Source organism: Apis florea, unplaced genomic scaffold, assembly GCF_048593485.1.
Source record: "Apis florea isolate Af1SG1 unplaced genomic scaffold, ASM4859348v1 contig_2201_pilon, whole genome shotgun sequence".
In the NCBI taxonomy this organism is placed as follows: domain Eukaryota; kingdom Metazoa; phylum Arthropoda; class Insecta; order Hymenoptera; family Apidae; genus Apis; species Apis florea.
In genome coordinates, this window is record NW_028256542.1 from 1,719,497 (window position 1) to 1,732,901 (window position 13,405).

The window sequence follows — 13,405 nt, forward strand, 5'->3', positions numbered from 1 at the left end:
CTCAATCTAATGTAATTGTTAGATAGTATAGATGGACGAAAAATGTCTTTAATGATGAGAGGTTGAAGAATAATTCTCGAAATGGATTATTATGGTACAGTAAATAAATTTCGATGTTAAAAAAAAAGTAGTAAACCGACGCTGCAAAAATTAATTTTGAAACTTGTTATCCCAAGTCCGACTCTCAGAGAGAATTTCGAAACTCTCACTTTTAAGATTATTATTCAATTCTTTAAAGAAAAAAAAAAAAAAAAAGAAGAAGAAGACAAAAAAATATGCATATTTTTAAATAGTAATTAGAAACTATTAACACGATTTTTATCGAGTAAAAATTATTATTTATTCAACCTATGACTCTGCGATACCTGAGAATTAAATAAAAATTAAACAAGAATGTTAAAATTATGTAAATAATTAACCGAATCCATTGACATTTTGTTAATTGTCAATCGTTAATTGACGCGGGATCAATTCGTATGTTAATAACGGTGTTTTGTTACTATAAATAAATTCGCACGTGACCAGGAGAAGGTGGGCATAAAATACCTTCGTAAAATAATGTCGACTATGCCGCGTTTGGGCCGACGATGTGCAGAATACGAATTAAGAGTCGAGGAAGAGAAGGTTATAATATGATTGTTTGTAAAAAAAAAAAAAAAGAGAGAGAAGAGAAAGAAAAAAAAAAGGATACCTCTTATGTAAGAAATAACTAAGTAGCGAAATGAAATAAATCTTTCGATGGTGGATAAATGGTTGAAATTGACGAATATATTATTCATGGATTAAAAAAAATTAATTTATTAGAATGTCTTTAAAGTTTAAAGTTTACAAAATAATAATAAATAATTGTTTAAATTGTCTTCATGTATTAGCTACTTATGCAATTTGCTTGTAATGGGCAACGTGTAATATACTAGAGATAATCATGCAAATTATAAATAAAATTTATTTGCGCGATGTGTATTATTGACGATTAATAAATCGTCGAAATCGACGTATTACAAAATATTGAGAATGAAAGTTGAAAATTTCACTCTGGAAAGCATACGCTAGTCTCGATAAATCGAACGATTTCTATTGGAAATCTTATCAATCTCAAAATTTGCCAGTTGAGCAAAAGAGATTCGAAAGGAACGTGATGAAGAAAAAAATTTTTTTAGTTAATAATAAAAATTCACTGTCCATCCTCTTCCACCCTCGACGCAGTTCATTACAAAGTCGAGGTTCGTCTCGGAATTCCGTCCAAGTCTCGAGAGAGTCTCGATCGTCCGGAACGATCTCGTTTACGTAACGATCTAACGGGTCCCGTGTGGGGAACACGCGAACAGCTGCGTCCCATCAAAATGGAAATTTACCCTTGGCTACAATCTACCAGGAATGTTCGAACTTTCATCAAGATTTACCGGCGAAATCGATCGAACGGTGTCTCTTGATTGGCGAGAAGAAATGAGACGGTGATGATGAGTCGAAGGTCAATGTCCTTCGAGAATATGAGATATGCCTCGTGGAAATGTAGATAGAAAAGATTGATGATAAAATAATATGGATATGATAATGATTATCCTTAACGGGATATTTATTGAAAGTAATTTTCAAAGATGATGCGATAGAAGAAAATTGAAATACCGAAGTATAGGTCAGAGAAGAGATAGAGTGTTTCGTGAGAAATTTTTTTTTTTTTTCCATGTTGGATACAGTTCTTTTCTTCGAAAATTATTGGTATCAAGATGGGAAAATCACGCGAAACAAAGTAATTTTCGGAAGGTATTGGAAAAAAAAAAATATGTGAAAGAAAAGAGAAATTAAGAAGAAGAAAGAAGAGATAAACGATGAGGAATAGTTGAGAAATACGAGATATTGACAGCAAGTATAAGTGCTAAAAATAACATCATCGGGTTTTGTGGTTACGAACAGGTATTCAAGTACAGCTACTTCTTCAATAGCATTTAAATGTGTTTTCTTTCGCGTATATGTATATCCAATGATTGGGATGGATGAAACATTTCTTTCGTGGAATTAATCTCTCTCTTCTCGCCAAATTCCTTCGTCTGATTCTGAGACAGGTTTTTCAATAGGCCATCGACCTCCTTGATCTAATCAATCATCATTCTGTCCTTGACCAATAATTTTCAAGATCAATCGGAAACAAGTTTCGAAAAAATCTAAATTCAAAAAAAACATCTCGAATTTAAGATTAAAAAAGAGTCAATAGAAAGTAAACAGGTTTGATCTATTTTAATAAGTTATTTTTAAACGAGAAATTTCTGAACGACGAAATTCTCAAGAATTGAGAGCAAAAAATAAAAGAATTAAAGAAGAGGAGAGAAGAAAAAGCGAATGTACTTTCATAAAGAAAAAAAAGAAAAATTTAAAAAATGGAGAAAAATTATAAGTTAGAAAATTAGCTAAAAGTTTACATGAAAATTGAAAATTATATTTTCGTAAAGATATAAAGAAACTCTTTTCTCAGAAAAAAATACAAAGAAGTAAAAATTAAAAATAAAAAAGAATGTATTGTTTAAAAGAGAAAAGAGAAAGGAAAGAAAGAGATAAAGAGACGAAGAATAGAAAGAAGAAGGGAAAAAACGGAAAAAAAAAACCAAGAGAATCGAGTAAAAATCAATTAATTACTGTTGAATTGACGAAATCAACGCAATTTATAATTAACAAAAATGAAAATGTGAACAAAAGTCTACGATCGTCGTGGAGGACGACGGGAAAGTACGGATAGGCAGGAGGGAGAATCCTCGTGGTGAAAGAGAAAGGCTATGGGAAAGGATGTATAGCAGAACGAGTGGCAGTCGACGTCTCTCTTCACGGTACATCAGCATAGTGACCTTTCGTCGTTACGAAACGCTTAATACTCTGAGGTTAGACCTTAGACCGGCATCGATACCGATTCCGCTATGTCGGTCGTTTAACTTGCGAAACACGAAGCCTCCTTCGTAATAATTTACCCGTAATTACTTAAATTCAACGATTCCAACATCGTAAAATTTTTTTCGTTTCACGCTTAACATACGTCGAGAAATTCGAATCTCGATAAAAACCTCTTAACAATCGATCAAATAACCATGGAACCATGATTTCTGCGAGCGTGATCTAAGTTCCTTTTACGCTTCTTTTTCATCATCGTCTTCATAGACAAAGATGATTAATCAAATGTTTCCGATGATTTTTTTACACATTATAATTCTCCCGTTTGAAAATATGTATCTGTTTAATTTCAATTAAACGAAGAGTAGTAAAGTGAATTAAAAGTAAAAAAAATAATGTTCAACAAATTCAATCGTTCAAGAAGAAAAGATTTCGTAAAGCATGTGAGATTCAAACGAATCTCCTATTCCCCTTTAATACTCGCCATGTTCATAGACGATAGCCAAGTAATATCAAGAAGGTAGAATATTAGAAAACAGCTTCGAACAGGTATCCATCGAGGAGGAAGATCGAAAAATTCTTACGAGTTCCTAACGGTTCCTCGTATAGCCGGCTCGTTAACGCGTATCGCCGTCCACCACGTTGCCTCGAATATTAGATAACAGAATTATGGTGTACCGCGTGACGTGAACTGGTCCATGGGTAATAACGGGTTAAATAAAGATTGAATGCCCCGGCACGGATAGACAACCGAGACAAAAACGTCTCCGGATGTTCTACTTGTTTCTGGTAATCGTATACCCAAGACCGGCGTAATTCCGTTATGCAACTTCATCGAGAGGATGCGTGGAATCGTCGGTGACGTTTTTGATTTTAATGCAATATACCGTAAGACGCGTGAAAAACCGCGAAAACATTGGCCGATCGAACGTATAAACGTGAAATCGTGGCGCGAGAAACGAGTAATGGAGGGCACGCATGGATGACTCGGCGCATCCTCTGCGCATCCACGACAACAATCGAAGACGAGATGTAACAGCGAATTCTACGAATGTTTCCTTCTATTCCTCTCTCTCTCCCCCTCCCCTCTTTCTATTCCGTTTAATAACAGAGTTGTAAAGTTTAAAATTTTTTAAAGTTTTGAGACGAATTAGGAATGTGTACCGTGCATTCGAATGAGAGAAATTAGAAATTGAAATGGTGAGAATTTTTATGGTTTGGTTATTTGAAAGGAATTCCGGTAAAAAATATCCCGTTTGGATTGTTTTGAGTTGTTTTGCTAAAAGTTTGAACGAGAGAAAAAGGAAATATTCTTTTTTTAAATCGAGAAATTTGCTTTAAAAAAGGAAATTTCATAGGATAAAGAATTTTCAGCGAAGAATTTTCTACTCAACTATCATTGCAATTTGATTGTAATGATACACTTAGAAATTCCAAGATCTTGCGTGTAATCTAAATAAAAATTATTCTTTTTGCATAGAGAGGCGAGATTAGGAAGATCGGTTAAGCGTGCGAACACGAAGATTACTTTAAAGTAGCAAGGTTATGCAATGTAATGCGATAATTGCATCCAATAACATGGTTCCGTTATATAATTCTGCATCCTTCGTGAGCCTCGTAACGACAGAAATTTCACGTGCATTATCATCTGTTGATTTATCTCGTTACAATTGCCGGAAATTGATGATTGTTGTTTAATTGAAAACTCCCTTAAATTTTTTTTACATTCGTTATGTTAATGACGCAACTTTCCAGATTGTTGTTCAGTGCTCATTGCGCATTCTGGTGGAACAAAACCGCACTAATAATAATTTGTCTAATGAACAAACAATTCCGTAACTTCGTATTCTTAAAATACACAATATAATAAATATATATAGACAATCTTAAATATCTAAAATAATCTTAAATATTCAAAAATTAATTCAACTTCATTTTATAAATACCATCATCATCGTGATCCCACCATCAGTCACGAACGATGTCTAGGACGAGTCTCCGAACTCTTTTCCAATTCGAATCACGCGCGATTCGTGGACATGTCGAAGGCAATTGGCCAGACAGATTTCTCGTGTACTCGCCAGGTCATTTCTAAATACTACTTGGTATTACGTAATTCGACCCCTATATTCGCGACGAACACGGTAAAAAAGATGAGCGGAACAATCTTGCTCATCTTCGACTTTCGCAACTAACAATCAAACGAACGCGACGCGACGTATAAAGTGTCACGAAGACGAATGATCACCCCACTGCGCGAATGTTACCGATCGTGCTCGAGTTTCAGTAACTCGACTCACTTCGGTAATCTTCGCCCTTGGAACAGGAATTACCATATAGAATGAGTGTCACGTACGAATATATTCGTTTTCTAGATTGTGAACGAAGATGGTTGGAACATGTGACGAAAATCATAATAATCGGTGATAATATTCGATCAAATTGTCCCACGCGAGCGTTGATCGAATATTCTTGGCACATAACGATTAAGACACCTCTGGGCAAGGTGTTGAATAGGTTAGGTTGACTCTCCGGATCGTTGGACGAGCTTGAGTCACGCGATTGAATTCATTGGGAATGGGAGGAAAAAAAAAAAAAAAATAATCGTGAGAGAAGGTTAAACAAACAACTCCCGATGGACGAGAGCGATTTGTCTTTCTAGCACCTCTAGTTGGTGAAAAGAAACACCTGCGTGCGGCAATTGGACTTCCTTCTATGGATGAATTTCTTTTTTTGGAGTGAATTCACTCTTTGAAACGTACCGCTTATAGAAAAGTATCGAGGTTAGATGTTTGTAATATTAATTAATTATACGTAATTTCATTTGTCACTTTAGTTTAAACGTTTTCTGATAATTATTTTTTTTTTTTTAATGGAGCAAATTATAAACTTTTCTTGATACTATTAAAAAAATTTTTTATCAATTTTACTAACTTCGCAAGAACAGTGTACAGAAAATTAATTATATTTCAAACTTATGTCATCGTGAAAAGATATTACGACAGTATAACACATCTTAACATTAAAACTCAAGATTTGTCGATTTTCTCCTAAAAATTGACGAGTTTGACAGTTGACGTTGATTGGTTGAAAAGATAATGAGAAAACATTAAACAAAGATGACAAAGCCACTGATGTTTTGTAAAAAATTATCGGAATAACGGCTGATTATTGAATAGCTCTTCTGGTGAATGGCAAAATCACTCGAACGAACGATCTTTTAACAGCTCTACGAAGAATACAGAGACGAAGAAGAGCATTAAAATGCACCGGTACGCTTCGTGTTCCCTATTCTTTTCGTAACCCATTATACAAGGTGGTCCGCCAAAAACAATGGATTCGTCATGTCCTTTGTCGTGAACAAGACACATAGGAAAAAAAAATTTGTCGTGACAAAATATGAATATTTTTCAGAGACACGAAGATAATTAGTTAGAAAGGCCATTTTTCTACGTTATGTTCAAAATAATCGATGTTTTTTCATATGCGAAATCACGTATCTCTATATTTCTATGTAACATTGCGAAAGTTTGTTTAACACGGCATTGTTTATTCGTGTTCTTAAGAGGGTAAAATGCCCTTCGTTCGAGAATTGTCAAAGATTCGCTTGAAAAATTTTTAAACATCAAAGGAGAACTCGATTCCTCAAACAATAAAATAAAATAACAGTAACGAGAAATGGATAAAAAATTATTTCTTCTTCGAACAACTTCTTTGTTTTTCTTATTCTTAAAAATATTATTTCCTCGCCTAAATCCAATTCGATATTCGAATCAAAAAGGGATAAAAATTCTAAGAACAATCTTTAAGCTTTTATATGTGTAAGAAAGATCTAATTCAGAAATGATATTATATATTAATTTTCATTTTTTTTTTTTTTTCATAAAATAATTCTTTCATATCGATGATTAAAAAGTATCATCTATCGCGTCGATGTCAGATTTCAATGAACGAAATCGAGAGCGGCGAGAAAGGAATTCTAAGGGCAATCGTCGCTTTCACACGTCGAGGAAAGGTCTTTCGGAGAAAGCAACGTGGCGAGGCATTTCCTGTCTGTCCATCTGCGCAGCAGCCATCTTCTTTCTAATATTTTTAGACTATCTTTCTTGTTTCCTTCGATATTTTCTCGTGATTCGATAACAAACAAAGGCGAGATAATGAATGAAGAAGATAATAGTGAAGAAGAGTCGAATGTGCTCTTATAAAAAAATAAAAAAATTTTTTTTTTACTCCAAGAATAATGATCGATACTAAATTATTGTGATTATGCAGATAAATTTTTATGACACTGATAAAATCAGTTGATATCCATAATCTATTCTATATCGTGTTTGAAAGAATAATGAAAATTATGTATGTAGATTGAAAATTGAAATTCTTCTAGATACTATTTTATACAATTGAAAACTATTTAATTGTTACCTGAAAAAATTAGAATCTAAAAGACCATCACTAATGTTAAAATACATAGGACAATCGTATGTTACTTTCATATTACTCAACGTATTCTTTAAAAAATGGCCACCTTTTCAAAAATTACTTAACAATAATCACAAATTTAATCAACACATTCATCTTTTTATAACAAAAGATTCTTATATCCAATTAAATTAACAATTAAATTAACCATTCATCGTCGTCGTCATCATCATAATCATCATCATCATCATCATCATTTCGCTTTACACGTGAGATGAGACAGAAGAAAAGATGAAAGAAAAGCTTCGCTTTCAATTAACAACGTAAGAGAGAATACTTTGTTACGTAATTTCTTTACTGTGCTATCGTTTCACGGATCTTCGTTATTCTGCGATCGAGTGAAGCATGGTAAAGTTGCTCGACACGATCAACAACCGCGCGAATTTCGATGAAAATTTCGATAGAAACAACAGAAGGACGTTTTACTATGGCGCGTGTATCGCGTCATAAATGAATATTTTTCACTTTCTAGACCGAGTTAAGCGATAATTCTCGTCAACTCCTGGAGATCCCAGCTGAGCACGTACATTACTACGTTCTCGTCTGTCTCTGCAAGATGTTGGGGCAATGCCCTATCAAGGTTGTGAATGTTCCGCGTCAGAATCAAAGAACTTCCTTAACTCGCTAATGTTATTTTTTCTTCATCGTTTTTCCTCTCATCAATAGCATCACTCAGATGAGTTTTTCCTATCATTAACAGTAATAGTATGTAAATTTAGTGTGCAACGATTTTTTTTTAAGAAACAAAGTCTATTTCATATTTCTAATCCACTTTAAAATGTATCTCATTTTCGAATTCTACGAAACAATCTTTGATCCATCTTGTGTGGCTAGATATATATTTTCTGAAAAACTATTATTACTCAAGATTTGCATCAACTATTCAGTTGTCAGTATACGGAATATCCTTACGTATGATATTCGAATTATTCAAAATTTCTTTTAAAATCACAATTTTAAATTTCCATAATAAATATAAGCGAGCACTCGGTCGAACGAGGCTCACCAAACAGAATAAAATTCATCGTTCAAGTGAATTTGCATAACTTATCGATGGCCGATGCGCGCGATGAAAGTGGCGGAAGTCATGAATGCGAAAATTTTTACGAATTTTTCGCAGCAGGAAAACGCGTTCTCCGATCGATTCAATGATGAAATCAACCGGCAAATGTCATCAAAGTTCGTCGATTCGTGTCACGATTTGTCCTCGATCGGTATGCAAGATTTTGAAGATCAGACTCGATTCTCGACATTGAAACGAATCACGATTCAATTTTCCCAACTTTCATTTCATGACTTTTTTTAATGTATTCGAAAAAATTAAATCTTTAAATTGAGAAACATATTTTGATTTTTTATCCTTTAAAATGGTTTATCGTTGAATTTATTCCCTTTTTAATAATATAAATATTATTTTTCTGTCTATATAATACGTGTACGTGACATGAAACAGATTGAGTGAAATCATAAGTTCTTTAATCGATGATCACGACACACCAGGATCTTTTATCATTTCAAATTAGTTTTCAATGATTTTGGGAATTAATTAAATAAAAATATGCACTTGTGCAAAAATTTCAATGAATTTTGTGACTGGAATTATTAGAATCACTTCAACATAGCGCTCAAGGCCAAGCTCCAAAACGCTGGCAACTGGCCATTCGGAAAGTTGGCTTAATTGCCAACGGCCATTAATTCGAGTAGCTCGAAATCGTGTGAAGGATTTTTCTGCAACGTCCACCATGAGTCGCGTGACAGTTGTTTCGTAAATGCTACTATAATTTTCTATGCTTAACAAATCTATCAAAATGATAGATTACATAGACGACTTTTTCTTTCATAATTACGAAAGACGTCCCGATATCCTTGACAAAATTACCGCCCCCTTAAATTACAATCACCCTTGTATCACTTTAATTCTAATCGTCGTATAAATTAGAGAATAATAATTTTTAATAAGAAATAGCGTTTAAAAAAAATACTAAGGGAAAAAAGAAGAAGGCATGTATGAACGATATTAATATTCGAGTGGGTGACTAGGCCATAACTTTGATTATAATTTAACAGGTGCCTGCATCGCGCGGATGACGTTCAGCCGGCCATTTTATGCAGACGACATGCGTCAAACGTCAACAAGATGGCTCACGCTGGTGGAACGTCCCTCATCAATATCCATAAGTCAAAGGACATCCGTCTTCGCGTACACACGCGGAATAATTTACAAGGATCCGTGATAACCGGGCGGAGGGATCGTGGGCAACGTGCGTGAGATAATAATGCAAGGGAACGAGGTGACGCCGTTTCCTTTCGTCGATCCCGGTGATAAGCGACGACGAAGGTTGCATTTTGCCTCGCTTAATGAATTATTGCAACAACCTGTTCCGCCTGTGGAAATGGAAGAACGAGGCGAGAATTGGACAAAGAAGGGATTCGATTATTCGATATAAATCTGTCCTGGGAGAAGCGGAGAAGAAATGGTACAGTTAGAGAGTCGTTAAGATTGCGAGTGATCACGCGATACGAAGATGGCTGGAGATGAGCGAGGCCAGTCGAAGTGAAACGATTATGGATCGTGGAGTGTGATGCACTGCTGCGAAACACTGTTGGAGATGATCGCGGAGAGAAATGTTGCAAATTGGAGACGATTAAAGCGAAAACATTACGAGCTGGAGATGATTAGAGCGAAACAATAATTGGGGAAGAATAACGGGGGATTGGAAGCAGAAAAATAGGAATTAGAATCAGAGCGATGAAGATTGGTGAATATTAAGATGAAATGGAAGGAACGAGCGGATTCGAGCAGAAAAATTAGCTAGATTCGAATCAATACGGAATACGGAAGAGGTATTGGAATAAAACAAAAGAGATTAGAGAAATGGAACGAAAGATTGTAAATTGAAGAAGATTACGATGCGAGCAAACAATGCAAGCAAAAATATTATCTGAAGATAGGGTGAAGCAATGAATTGCAAAAAATCAGCTTCATTGAAATTAAAGCGAAAAAAAATGATCAAGGTGAAAAAAATAATACAATGCGGATTTAAGCGATGATTTGGAATTAAATATGAATTGAAGAAAATTGAAATTGAACAGCAACGAAAATTATTTTAGAGAGTAAAAAGAATCAGTATTTGTATTTAATTTTTAAAGCAAATTTAATATTTTTCTTCTAAAGCATTTTTTCCTGATTACATCACTCTTATGTTACGTACAACCTTCAAATTTTTTACTCTTACGACAAGTTTGGATTACAAAATAAACGCAGGACGAAGAACATCGAGCTCTTTTAATTTAATTGTTATTTCATTTATGATTGTTGGTTTTATAAGCGGTAAAATATGATTGGATCGCAATGAGGAATGAAATTAATAAATCTTACGTCCATCGTGAAAATGAATCTTTATCAGTTTAAATAATTAATTTTTTGTATAAATTTCAGGAAATGAAAGATAATTGTATTTCTTTATTATCTCTTAATAAGTAAAAAGTAAAAAAATGTTTAATATACGTTCTTTTTCCCCGATACCGAGATTCTTTCAATTTAAATTCATGATTGGCGTCTTTATAAAATTTCTAGTATAAGCATCGTGTATACCTCATCCAACATCCATTAATGACGTTTTTACTTCCGTTTAAGGCAAAGAGACATTAGCATCCGTTTTAACAAAATATTTAAAGACTCTTAATATCAATAATCATTCACCACGTAATAAAAAATTTATCATATGAGACATCAAAATTAAATTATGTAATTACATTAACATTTATAATATAAAATTTTTATAATATATATATATAAAAATATATATAAGATTTTTTTTTCTATCTTAACATACATAATCTTTGAATCTAATATCATAATTTTAATTATATATGTTTAGAATTTAATTCAAGTATTACAGAATAAACAACAATTTTACATGCATTCGTATTTTTCATATTTTCATTATAATTATCCTATTTTTCGTTACACGAGAAAATTGATGAAAAATAAATGAATAATGATAGAAAAATTGATATAAAAATTTTATAAAAATCGATATATTACTTTTGTCAAAAGATCTTGCATATTCTTACGTTAATTATGTTCTTTATAATTTTAAAAGAATAAAAGATTCATTTACTACATTCACTAAAACGTAAACCAATCCTTTCCGAAATCTGTTTTTATCCAAGTTACATCTTGAACGATCTCGAATCATATTCCCTTTCATGGTAAAGACACAAAGTATGCGAGTAACAAGATTCATTGGGAAGAATAGAAAAAGACGAGTCGCGGATCTAAATTGGTTTCGTCAATCGTCGATCAGTTTGCTTAACGAAACAAACGACGAAAAGAGTTGCAGTAATCAGCCAGGATGGACAACCGGCTGGTAAAGAAACAAATTTAAAGACGGATGCAGATTGAAGATCGTTTCTGTGTCGCAACAATTGACGCTTTTCAAAGGACAATTTCTCAATTACGTTGATATCGAATAGGTTAAAAAGCGACAATTCGAACGTTCCAGATGTACAAGTAACATTTCGAGATGCGAAAGAATCAAATATTTGAATTTTTGGATTTGTGCATTTCTAAATATTCAAATTTTTGAAATTTTTCAATCTTTAATTTCTTAAATCTTTGAATTTTTAAATCTTTGAACTTTGAAATATTTAAAAAAAAATTTTGTAATCTTTAAATATTTGAAATTTTAATATTTAAATTTATATACTTAAAAAAAAAAAAAAAATTAAATTCCTAAATGGAAAAACAATGAAAATGAATTTTTTTCTAAGACAATGTTCTTTTAATCGCTTGCAAACGAAAATTGTAAATAGTTGGTAAATAAAAAGAAATTTAAGTAGAAGAAGAATTTAGAAATTGAGAAAAATCGAAGGATTGGTCGATCGCAAAATTAAAGTCTTGTCGAGATCGAGATACAAACTCCGCCTTAATTCTAACCTAAAAGCCACAATTTTCATTGCCTACATCGTCTGTTATTTGACGATTTTGCAACAAATCTACAATCATACGACATTGTGTAATTTAACAACAACAAATCTATTCGATAGTCTTTCTGAATTCTTTTTCTCTTCCTTGTTTGTATTAATAAAATATTAAAAATTTAAAGAATGAATAAACAATAAGTAATTAAAATATTTGATTGAAATATATTAAAATAATAATTAGAATAAATATAATTTTAAATAATATATCACTATCTTATTCATATTAGTTAATTAGCAATTGATACAATTTTAGCATCTTTCTCCCTCTTCTAATACATTTTAATACATTTGTCGTTTACTATATATCGCAATAATTTTTATATTTTAGAATTATTTAGATTCATTTTCCTTTGTTCAATAAAAAATTGTACAAATGTTTAAATTTCAAATTATATCATTTTCGAGATTGATAATATCGATAAAAATAATATCGATATATATCGATAGATCGATATATAAAATTTTAATGAAGATGCGCATTAAAATAAAATGAACTAAGTTTCTATGCATTCGTATATATATGAATAAAAATATATTATTATGTCACACGATATATTTTTATATAATTAATTACTGTTTTAATTTATTGATTTTTGACTCACCGCATCGCCGTCTTGAAACTGCTCTGACAGGTTCTGTAGTAAAAAATATGCAAAAAAGATTTACTTCTTTCTCACATACACACTTTCCTTTCTATAGATTGTTTACAAATGATGTTTCACGTTGTGCCTATTTAAAAAAATATACATATATTAATCTTATGATAATTCAATGCCCTTAAAACTTATATATTTTAAAATATCCCTCTTAAAATATAATATGATATATTGCAACCTTGTACTTTGAATTTTTTTATATGTTTTTTATGATCATGAATATAAATTAAATGAATATATTTATACATATAAAGCTTCGATCAACTAACTCATATGTCACCATTTTCTGTATACTTTATAATGATAAGTTAGGTTAGAAGTCCTAAGGAATTGCGTATAATACAAACATAAACGATTGACAGAAAAAACTTTTAAACATCCTAAAATCTTAATGTTTTATAATT

General features: G+C 32.2%; 1 protein-coding gene across 2 annotated transcripts in view; it reads right to left on the reverse strand.

Annotated features, from left to right (window-relative positions):
- Positions 1–13,054, reverse strand: part of LOC100872636 (uncharacterized) — a 49,248-nt gene extending 36,194 nt beyond the window's left edge. Inside the window, exon 1 of one of the 2 annotated variants that reach the window (XM_012483451.3) lies at positions 12,948–13,054. The gene's annotated coding sequence lies outside the window, so the exon portion shown is untranslated. Of the gene's footprint in view, positions 1–4,823; positions 4,963–12,947 lie in introns of those variants that run through there. The other variant, XM_012483452.3, reaches the window with a different exon arrangement.
- Between the last annotated feature and the right edge of the window lie 351 nt (positions 13,055–13,405).